Below are 12383 nucleotides of genomic sequence, written 5' to 3' on the forward strand. Positions count from 1 at the left end.
CTTTTGTTGAGGCTGGTATGTTGCATATATGCAAATTTTGTGGCTTGAGATCACATGCACTCATCATATATACAAAAATGAGCAGGCAGATAGTATAATGAGGCATGTGAGTGTTATCTATGTTATCATAATAAGGTATGCAGTCTATGGCTAGGAAGTATTGCGAGGAATCCCACTATAGTCCATTCTCACAAAATAATTGTTACTCATTTGATTTAGAAGTCTACGTTGGATACAACACTAGAGTTTGAATCTTTTGATTGAATTAAATTTTAAACTTTATTTTTTTAATCAAATTAATTAAATGTGAATATAGTCAATAGCGGATCTAACATTGAATTTTGAGGTGGAATAAATAATTGAATATAATACTCTAATTTTTTTTCCAGAACTCAACAAACTCTCAATTCATAAAAAGTTAGCTAGCCGCTTATCCAAATAAGCAATATTCATTCAAACCGAACACCATGCATGTCCTCATTAGTCAATATTGTTCTGCAATTAATATGTTATTAACATATTTTTATACCCTTAACATTGTCAATTTCAATTCCCTAAATGACAATTTAATATATTTATCATGATGTTATCCGTTGCAACAACTCGACTTCTAACACCTAAAATCAAATCTTTATTTTACCGTTTCTTGATGTATATCGTAATGTTTACTGAATTAATGACATTTTTCTAACCGAGAAAACTTGCAAATGTGGTGCTGGTGTTATAATACTACTCCTAAACATCATCTTGTGTACGAATTAATCAAGTTTATTCATAGTTGATCAGTTTTTCAGGATGTTAGCAAGATGATTGAGACTTGGAGATATAGAAGTATATATAGAACTCCAATTGTTAAGAGTATTGCCACTTGTATAATATTAATGGCTACTGCATGTTCTAACAAAGATGTGGTCTATTTCTTTGATTTAATAGCTAATAAGTAGAAAAATAAATATGTGCTATTTATTTATTTTTATGATTGTATCAAAATTTTTTATTTATATGGTAAACTGATCTTTCCAAAATGTAACATCCATACAACTTGCAGGCTCTTTTCGAGTTGTGCATACCCCATTTGTTGTTGGATCCACATTGGATTTTGCTGTCATCAAAATCTCTCTTATGATTCTATTTATAAGTTAGATGTTGAGAGATTGGAAAAGAGAAATGTATAGTAGTACTATATTTTAATGCAATACTTCGAAATAGAAAAAATATCACTTTAAGTTTAAATACTAGTAGCTTTTTAAAAAACGTCTTTAACTATATAATTAATATCATCCCCACACTCAATAATATCCACATTTAGGTCAGGTATAATAATAAACATAAATTTAAAGACTATGTCATGATATACTTGAATCCGAAACCTTTAGCCTCATGCATTACCTATAATATGCCATTAGGTGTGCTAAGAGCATCAGCAATGGCGCCCGTCCCGGTGGAATTCCGACCGGCGTGCCGAAATTCCGCGGCTGACGTCCGTCATTGTGCATGGTATGCACGGATACGGAATTCCGCCGAGGACACCGCAGTTCCGCGGCGTTACGCGGAATTCCGTCGCGACAGGCGTGCGGACGTCCGCCATTGCGTTGACTCCCACGGATGTCCGCGCGGAATTCTCGTTTATTGCATTAAACTTTTTTTAATTGCGGGAAGTCCTTGGGGATGTCCGTCACTATGCAGTGGGAAGTCCTTATGACGTGGTAGTGCAGTGAGAAGTCAGTATGACGTGACATGAGTTGTTTTTGGGACTTCCGCCGGGAATTCCGCACCACTGTTGATGCTCTAAGCATACCTGAAACGAATATCAAACCCTATGCCATTTTTATAATGATATTTTCAAAAAATTTATACTAACATTTATCAGACGAAAATAGTGTTGCGACTTAAGATGATGTTTTTCCATTATTAAGGTGATAATGTTGATTATGAGGTGTACTTGACCCTATATTATGATGAAAGAGCTTTCAAAGTTTTTCTTGTACGCAATTATTTCTTGATTAATGAAGTTAAGTATTGATTAACTATGCAACAGTAGTTGCAACTGCATCGAACTAATTATTTGGGTTAGTTGCCGTCTTTAGTAGTAGTAGTAAATTTATTTATTTTTTAATCAAGTACGATTTTTTTCTCTTATATCGATGCATGCCAATCGTTGGATTAATTTAATACTACTAATAATCAAAGCTAAAAATCGCCTGCAGGTGCGTAGCGCAGTTGGCGACGAAGGGATAGATCTTGCTGCAATCATCAAAGCTAAAAATATGCATCATTTATTGAAATCTACTTAGAAGGAAGTGAAGATATTTGAGGATCGTGGATTCGTTAAAAATGGTTAAATAAATGAATAAATTAAAGCCTATTAACGCAAAGATGCTCTCAAAAGGTGACCTCAAAAGATTACGTATCAATATGAATATATGATCTTCCATCTTTTTTACTCTTTTTCAAGGAAATGGAAACACTTTTTTCTTTCCCTTTTATTAGTGTTATTCTCATTAATATTTTTAATTGTGCTATTAGAAAATTAATTAGATTATAGGGGTGTATAGAACATTTTTTTTAATGAAATATAGTAAAAATTGTAACTGTGAAAGTACATATACACTAAATTATAATTATTTGATAAGAATAGGAGAGTCGATTGCCCGCACGATCACCATTCACCACCACGTAAGTACGAACCCACCTTAGGGCAGGGTTGGGGCTTAAGCCCCTACCAAGTTATTCTTTTTATTACTATTGTTATTCATACTTATAATATTATCAAAATTTTGGTATTTTCTAAATTTATTGTGCAAAAGTTTTTATTGCAAAAAAATGTATTAATATAATTTTTTTTAAATTTAGAATGTTTAACCCTTACCAAAATAAATTTATGCGCCGACTCTACCATCATGGTTTCATAAGTGATGGCTACATCTAAATAATCAATATTGTCTTAGGATCAATCATTATTATTCTGCGTTTATTTATTAATTTACTTTTTTTGTTTTAACATATTTTTAAGGTCACGATGTTAGAAGCAAAACATTGCACAAAATTAAGCTTGTGCACGAGACTATCTATATTCTGATTATTTAATACTAATCAAGTTGATATATACCGTACTAAATACTATTCATTGATTATATTATTTGACTATCCACGAATCAAATCATGCCGATGATTTTTGTACTATCCTAGATACTTGCAAATTGCAATTATTGAAGCATAACTGATTTTTTATGCTATTTATATCCTCTACAAATAGTTGGTCAACTTCCCCTTTCCAAATATTAAAAAAAACACTATTTAATCAATGCAGTTGAGAAATATTATTGAAAGTTAAAAACACATATTTCTACTTAGATTGGATACTTTATTATTGAAACACCTCTTCTATCACGAGTCACGACCGCATTTTGTTAAGGATAACGAAAGCGGGTAAACCGCGACTAATAAGAGGGATTAAAGAAGCGGGAAAGAAAAGGGGAAGAACTTGAGAATTTTAACAAAGGTCTAGTCGATTCATATCATAGAATAGAAGCCAAGTATACATGGTCTTAGAAATAGAATAAATATCGCATCAATAAATCAGAGTTCGATGGTGACATTCTAATATTTCTCACTTCACAAAAGAGCAGCGGAATAAGTCCTTACTAAACGACTGCGTGTATGAAGACACGAATCATGAAAATATCCACTTGATTATTTAATAAGGTCGACTCCGATCATTTCACCATCCTGTTGACGTTCAACCTGCACATTTATAAATACATGCAGGGCTGAGTACATGAGTACTCAGTGGACACACGTCGAAAAGCAAAACATACATTTTATATAGTTGTCATCCATCAACAGTATCACGCGGGGTTTTTCTTAAAGGCCTAAGCATACTAAATTCTTTGTGATCCTAAAAGTTTGTCTTGTCAGACTAAGTTCTTCAAAACTTCATACCATATTCGAGAAACGTGTACCGTGAAGGTGGCCACCTTCAGCGGAAACCATAGTCGGCCAACCTTGGATGGCTCACAGCCCTCACGCACATTATTCCGAACAGGATTTGCGGTCCCATTGGGAACAAGATTCGTTACATAGCTTTGCGTCGCCAAAACCCAAGGCATATAGCCCCAACATATAGGCCTAAAAAACAAACATTTTATAGCATGACAACAACTTTAAAATAATCACTGCTCCATTTTGAGAAAAGATGATATTTCATAATTTCACAAGTACTTGCTTTATATCCACACTATAGTGCTGGATATTAAAAGAAAGCTCACCTGATATGCTTATTCTTCAACTCAATTACTCGCCTTGGCCTTACTTGCGCTTGAGCAATTTATCATTTGAAAATTAAATAGCGTAGCACGCTAATTAGTACTTGAATATTTCTCTTGAGAAAAGAATGCATGCATCCTATTGGATAACACATATATCTTAGTCTCGTCTTATAGGATTTTCTTAACCCTACCTCGGCTTCACAACTCTGCAGAATTTATTTATTCGCTTCACTAACTTTGGAGAAATTCTATTTTCTTTCAAAAAAATATTTAGGCACTTATTTAATAAAATGTGGATTCTTGGAAAATCCTTTCTTAAATCCTTTTTCTTCAGATTTTTTTTTCTTAAGGCCGCCCATGGCGTCGCGTCTCCCACTTCATCACTTTCCATCTTTGGGAATTTAGTAATTTATTCGGGAATTAATTAATCAAGCTCCAACTCTACTCTTAAATTAATTCCAACTTCTCAGAATTAAATTTCGGCCCAATTGATTACAACCTTGGCCCATACTAATTAATTTCTCAACTCATTTCTTCCATTCACCAAACATCGGCCACTTCTCAATTTAATTAAATGGAACTAGTCCAAATAATTAAGTAGTAATATTCCATCACTCCATAATTCATTTAGGCCCAAAGTATAATTAAATTGTAGTCCATCAACAATTAATCAAGCCCATCTTCATGCTAAAAAAATTTCGCCCCAAACTCAAATAATTCTCGGCCCAGATCATGAATTACTTACTGGCCCAATTATTTAATTTCAGCTCATGTGTAGGAATAATTCTTTTGGCCCAACTAAAAATTAGTAGTGGCCCAACAAAAAATGAATAAGGACCCAATATACTCCTTTCTCCACCCATTGGTATTTCTCCCCCAAATCACCTTCATTCTTCCCAAATGAAATCCCTAATTTAGGAAATCAGCGGCGCGTACTCCCTCTCTCACGCCTCCTCCGGCGAAAACGACCCCGCTCCGTGTCGCCGGAGCTCCCCGCTCCGCCTCCTCTCTCAGTTTCCCCTTCTCGACTCATTCTCAATTTTGATTCTGGAATCCTAGTTCAAAGACTTCGAGAGGCAGCGCCTCCTTCCTCCCTTCTCCGGCTCCTTCTCAATTTCGAATCTGTAATTTTTTTCTAGATCGAGGAATCGAGAAGCAGCGCCTCCGTCCGTCCTCGTCTCCGGCTGTTCGACGAGCAGACCTCCGCCATCACTCGCCGTCCGCCGCTCCTCTGCGTCGCCGGCTCTCCGTCGCTGCTGCCAGCGCCCTGCATCAGCTCTCGGCGTCTAGCCTTCCGCCGAGCTCTCTCTCCGGCAAGCAGCGCTGCTGCTTGCGCTCTTCCCTGCTCCCTCCGACGAGTTCTCCGTCGTCAAACGCTCGTCGCCGGAAGGCCTAAAAGCTAAGTCATCCTCCCCTCTTTCCCTTACTCGATTTCTTTGAGTTGTGGCAGTAGCTATTACTTGGAATTGGGAGTGTAATTGAGTTTGATGAAGGGTCCTGTTATTTGAATCCTCTCGACACTTCACCGAAATGCGTTCTTACTTTTGTGATTTTGCTACTGAGCTTCATAAAGAAGGCAGCCTATGCTTATTTCTGTTCCGAGTTATGTGCTGTAAAAGCTCTAAGCTCTTGGGCTCTAAACATGATACTATATAATTGCTACTGTTGTGGATATTCTAATGATTTCTAAGGTTCTAAGTTATTGACTATCTTTTGTGGTTGATCTATATGATGCAAAATATGGTGTTGGGGTGTTGAGGTATTTACCTCACTTGGTTTCTTGGCTGCCCTCCTTGCTCCTTTCCACTGCCTCTCCTTTGCTACTCCTTGGTAATACTCGAACTTTGGGGTGCTTGAGAGGTGTGGGAGAGGAGTGGTCTTGGGTGGTTTATATAGCCACATTTCTTGGCTGTTTGTGACTAAAACTTGGAGACAAAGGCTCCTACTTTGGGGCTGCCAGCTCTATCTCTACTATGTGTCAATCTAAATGTTGTTACTCATTTGGTGAAAATTCTGGGGAAAATATTCCCCCTCTTGGCCGGCTCCTTGAGCCTCGATAAATGGGAACTCTATTCTTCTATTTTGGGCTTGTGGTTGAGCCTTCCTACTTGTGGCAGTTTGGTTTTGATTCTCAGATGATGCAAGTTGAAATAGGACAATGTGGCTGATCTCACAGCTCTAAACTGCATCTCCTTGGCTGCTCTATTTCGCCTACTACCTTAGCTCTCTTATTTTGGCTTGCTTCCCATTCCCCTTTCACTTATGAGTTTCCATTTTAACCTCTTTTGTGTAAAATTGCAGGTTTCCTTGGTGTCCAAGGCTGTCCACATTTTGAGTCTTATGATGAGCATTTTTTTTGAAAAGGATGGAGAAGAGAAGAGAAGAATCTTCAAGATCTTTGTTTTGTTTTATTGCTAGAATTGGTTAGGGTCAAACATCAAGCTTTGAGCCCTTCTCTTGTAGGCTCATTGTAGTTCTTAGAGCATCCGCAGCGGTGGCGGTTGGCGCCACCGCCGTCCGTGCCAGCGGCAAGGCGAAGAACCGCCGCCGCTGCAACCGCGCCGCTGGCACGGCGCTGCTCGATGTATCGAGCACGTCCGTGCCAGCGGACGCACACGTGTCACTCTCCCATTCGCCAACGGCATAGCCGTTGGTTTCAAACAATTTTTTATTTTTTTTTTTAAAAAATCGGTTTTTTATTAAAAAAACCGATAAAAAATAAAAAAAAAAAATTTTTCACTTCCCCAAAAAATTATATCCGTTTATAACCGTTTTTCCCCACTTTTTAATTTTTTTTTTTTTTTTTTTTACCCCAAAAATACACACTTTCATCTATAAATACCCCCAATTTCACTCCCAAAAATTCACACTTTCACTACACAATTCTCATCATCATTCTCTCATCTCCATTCTCATCTTCAGTCTCTCATATCCATTTTCATCTTCCTCTCACACCCTACAACACCACTATGTCCGGTAACGACGACAACCCAAGCGGCTCTCACGGTTGGAACCCCGAATGGTTCGGTTCGCAACCGTTTCCTAGTCCGGAAACGGAATATTCGGCCCCTCCTCTCACCCAAGATTCGGGCGTTCCGAGTGGCTACCGGCCATACCCAATCGACGATCAAGGTGCCTCCGATGGGCGCTACGGGTGGACACCGGAGCCTAGGCCTCGCGCCCCTTCCCAAATGCCGAATCCTCCATCTCGCGCCGGTGTCCGCACACCGTACTCACCGGCGGAGATGGAAAGATTGTTCAAGGCGTACTTGGAAATCTCCGAAGATGCGGTGGTTGGAACGAACCAATCCGGCGATCACTTTTGGTGGCGCGTCTCTAGCCGGTACAATGCACACCGGCCGCCGGGAACGATCGAGCGCAACGAGAGTATGGTGCGCAACTGCATCGGCCGAGCCAACGAAGAAATTGGCAAGTTCAACGGCTATTTCATCCAGGAGTCCCGGAATGCCGGGAGCGGCCAAAGCGAGGTCGACATCATCACCGCCTCGCTGAGCACCTACCAATCCATGAACGGTAAGTCGTTCAAATATCTTAACGTTTGGCAGGAGACGCGGACGCACCCGAAGTATAAGGGAGGCATAACATCCTCCTCTAGCGGCTCCTCCAAACGCTCACGGTCGGTAGCACTATCCGACTCCGGCTCGGAAGAAGTGGCTAGCCAACTCGCCGGAGCTAACTTGGGTAGCCCCGATGCCGGACCAAGCGGTTCCCGACGCCGACCGCAAGGTAGGAAGAAGGCGGCGGCCGAACGACGTCGCGCCGCGACTCCATCTGCCCCTGCTCCCGAACCCGCACCCTATGTTCCACCTCCACCCCCGAACAACTCGTTGTGGGCCCTTTTGGCCCAACTCAATATGGCCGATAGGTCAACTATGACCCCCACGCAACTTCAAACGCACGAGTCCATGATATTGGGTCTCTAAAAACAATTGGGGTTGGTGCCGCCGGATGCGTAGTCTTCCTCGGGTTATATTAGCCAATAATTATGTAATTTTTAATTTTTAGGAGTTTAATTATGTAATTTTTAATTTTTAGTATTTTAATTATGTAATTTTTAATTTTTAGGATTTTAATTATGTCTTTTTATTTTATTTGTAATTTGTAATTTTTATTGTGGTTTTTTTAATGAATTTTAGTATTATGAAAATGTTGTTGTGTAATTGAATTTTATATTAATTGTGCTTGTCCTTGCGGAAGAGGACAGTTGTGGGTGTTGTGCTCTTGCCAGAGAGCAGGCATGAATAGTACCGCCCGGGCCCACAACCGTGCCGCTGGCAAGAGCACGGTTGTGGATGCTCTTAAATTCATGTAAGGGAATGGGTCCCACAACTTGAAGCATGTATTGTACCTTAAGGGTGTCCACTATAAGGCAGACACGCCCAATAGCCCTGCCCCAGTTTTTGTCCATAGCTCCAATTTTGTTGTCCACAGCCCTAAAATTCTATTTCCGCCACTATAGTGGACACCTCCAATAGCTCCCAAATTTTATAATCAATTTTCATTTTAAAATATTTTTAGTTTCAATCAATTGTAATTTAAATAATCGCAATGTAAATAATTAGAAAACGAGGTAATTAGGGCTGAATATTCGTTGTATTGCAAACCGGTAAAATTATACAATGAATAATTAAAATAAAATACAACTACAAAACTCTGCCACCGTCTACTCGGTGTCAGAGTCGGCTTCCTCGTCTTCCTCTTCTTCTCCTCCTCTCTCGCTGCTGCCGGCCGCGGTATCCCCGGCCGCATTATCAACCAACCCCAGTCACTCTCGATCCGAGTGATGAGCCTCTTGTAGACGTTCTTGACGTATTGGTCAGTTTCCCCTGCGTATGACATGCATACGTCTTGCAGTTGTTGCATCAACTGCACGTCTATGGTATTGGCCAATACCTAGTGGGGTTGCACCGTGGGCTGTGGGATTGGGGCAGGCTGGTGGATGCGCGATCCGGACGCGCCGGCCGATAGGCGGGAGGCACATCTACCCCCTCTGGTGCTGCGGATAGAGGCCTGTTGTCCCGTGGGCCGTCGTCGCCTAGTGTGAGTATCGGCTGGCTCTTCGACTTGTTCGTCGGACTGCTCGAACTCTTGCGAGCCGCTTCCACTGCTGTAGTCGCCGGCAAGGTTGTGCCTTGTGCGCTTTGGCCTAGGAGCTGTTCCCACCTCGTGCGCTACGATCGACCTGAATTTCGGACAATCCGCGAGGACAAGATACTCTTCCCACAAGGTGAACTTCGGCCATCCCTCCGTGTGGTATTGGCCCTCAGACAGGTTCTTAACATCTGCTGCGCTGCAGCCACTCTCAGCGTGGCGAAGGTTGTTCTCGTATATGGACGCGAACCGCTTGGTCGCATGGAGAATCCTACCCCACTTTTTTCGGAGCTGTTCTGGGTCGCGCCTCTCGTCGCCGTCGGGTTTGAACTCCTCGTATGCAAACATGACACGCCTCCAAAAGCTCCCCTCGGCCTGATCTGTGCCCACCACGGGGTCCGAAGTGATAGCATCCCAAGCCTTCGCCACGACAATGCTCTCGTCTTTGGTGTATGGCTTGCCCCGGTTGAACCCAGAACCAGAGCCACCGCTACCGCCAGTGCCACTGCCCGACGGCTGCGAAGGATAGGCCGAGGGGTATGATGGATTGCTGCCATATCCCGATTCCTGAGAGTCGGGTGATTCGTCGCCTCCTCAGTGCATTTTTTAGAGAGTGGTTGTGTAGATAGTGAGAGGATGGATTTTGTGAAAATGGTGAAAAATAGGTGGTGGGGAGTGGTATTTATAGAGGGAAAAAAAATTTAAAATCGCGACCGCATGCGCCGCGGCGGATGTCCTCACTATAATCGCCGGCTATGTCCCCCCGCCGCGTCCTCGCCCCGCACCCGGCGATCGCCCGTCCGCCTACCCTCGCCACGTCCGCCACGTCCGCCCCCGGGGCGGACAACCTCGCCACTATAGTCCGCCCGCCGACCGCCCACCCTCGCGGCTATAGCCGCGTCCACTCCATAGTGGACACTCTAATACACATGTATAATCCCCATTTTTTCTAATAAAAGTATTTTCTCCACTTTTATCCTTGAATTAATAATTTCCTTACACTTTATCTTTCTCAATATAAATACTTAGATTACTCCAAAGTCGAAGATACACCGAGGATTCTAAGATTACACGGCTTCTAGTAGGAAATTAATTAAGTTAATAAATTCGATTTATCTCGCAAGAAGGGAACGAAATTTCGGGGCGTCACATCTTCGTTGTAAAGCCATATATGGTTTGAGCTAAGATAAAATCGTACACTTTTTAATCCATCAACAAGACTTAACAAATGATTATCTATTACTCCCTCCGTCCTACGTTACTTGAGGCGTTTCTTTTTGACACATAATTTAAGAAAGCGTTTCTTTTTGACACATAATTTAAGAAAGTTGTGTTTAGCAGGTTCAATAAAGTAAAATAAAGTAGAGGAGATAATAAAATAAGAGAGTAAAGTAAAAGTAAAAAATGAATAAAGGTGTGATTAGATATTTTGTTTTTAACCAAGTAACTTGGGACAACTCAAAATGGAACACGACTCATGTAACTTGGGACATGGGTATGGTTTACCAAACTATTCATTCATCCTATTTATAGTGTCATTCATTCATCCTAGCAAATCTTTTGCTGCGTTCTTTGTTTAAAATCCTCATTGTTCATCAATGGTCGTGACATCAATTAATGTATGTATTCTGGGTGCACACAACTCCTTCAAATTCAAATTCATGATTACTTCATTTAACCTAATAAAAGTTTTGGAAATGAATTAGAATACAATTACTTTTAAGTTCAATTGTATCCGATTCCAATTTCAATTCCACGGCATCAACTTCTCTACCATCCTAAACCTAACTTTTACATTTGAAACTATGAATATGATTTGAGTATTTGATGATCCAAAAATTCCATATAGATAATATAACTACTACTCTAAAAAATTCAACCTTATGTCACTATTGGTATATGCACGTTAAGGGCCTGTTTAATTTGGACGATAGATATGACAAGTCAAAATATGGTTAGGTTTATAACTATTTTTAGATTATACATATATTTTTCTGATAGGTTCTTTGATTCGTAGTTTTAATACTATTACATGAAAAAAAAACACTGGCCTAAGATCGTTTTGAGGGTCCATCAAAAATTTGAACTTAGCAAAATAAACACAAATAAAATCCATGTAGTTTTTTTTTTACATAACTTAGTACTGAAAAGTAAAGAGTGTGTAGCTTCGCGTAGTGTGGTCTATGTCTAAATTTTTGAGTGGCTTTCAATAATAATATGGATTGAAAATGAAATGAGAGATTGAGAGGATAGGCGCAAAACTAGGTAGAATTGTTGATTCAATTGTCGTTTTCTCCTCATTACTACTATTATTTCTTACTCTAATCCTCGTCATATCTCATTCCATAGGCTGTATAAGAAAATCTCACCTACCTCTTGCTGATTGACTCATTTACATGTTAATATTAACCCCCTATAATATGTCATCGGTTGTATTAACGTGTTACCATTGATGTGTTAGTCCAATCCCAATATTACCTCTAAATAAACATGTGTTTTACTAGCGAATATCGATCCACCCAATTTGTGTCAAAGCATTCGGCCTAGCCCAGCCCAAAATATGATACTCCTATTACTGAAATGAAAATTATTAACTCAATTTGGATCATACAATCTATATAAAATATGTGCATATAATTGATTCTCAAAAATATTATTTTAGATCAAAATATATTGTTTCTGGAGTGTAGAAGGATATTTTAGTCATGGTGTAGTTATACGATTATTCCTATCAAAATTATTATGAAAATTAATTTCTCTCCTCTAAAATAATTCAGAATTTAAATTTTTTACATAACTTTTTTAATTTAATTATTTTTTAACAAAAAATATATCACATTAAAGGTAATTTTATGGCGTACTAAAAAAATCCTAATTGCATGAATTATATCAAAAACTGAAAAAATAATATTATAGGATCAGAACAATGATATTTGGCGATGAAACTAATCACACATTGATGGATTAGAATTGGGAAAGACGTTTAAAATGTTTTAACGGGAG

Source organism: Salvia splendens, chromosome 9 (assembly GCF_004379255.2).
Source record: "Salvia splendens isolate huo1 chromosome 9, SspV2, whole genome shotgun sequence".
NCBI classification, from domain to species: domain Eukaryota; kingdom Viridiplantae; phylum Streptophyta; class Magnoliopsida; order Lamiales; family Lamiaceae; genus Salvia; species Salvia splendens.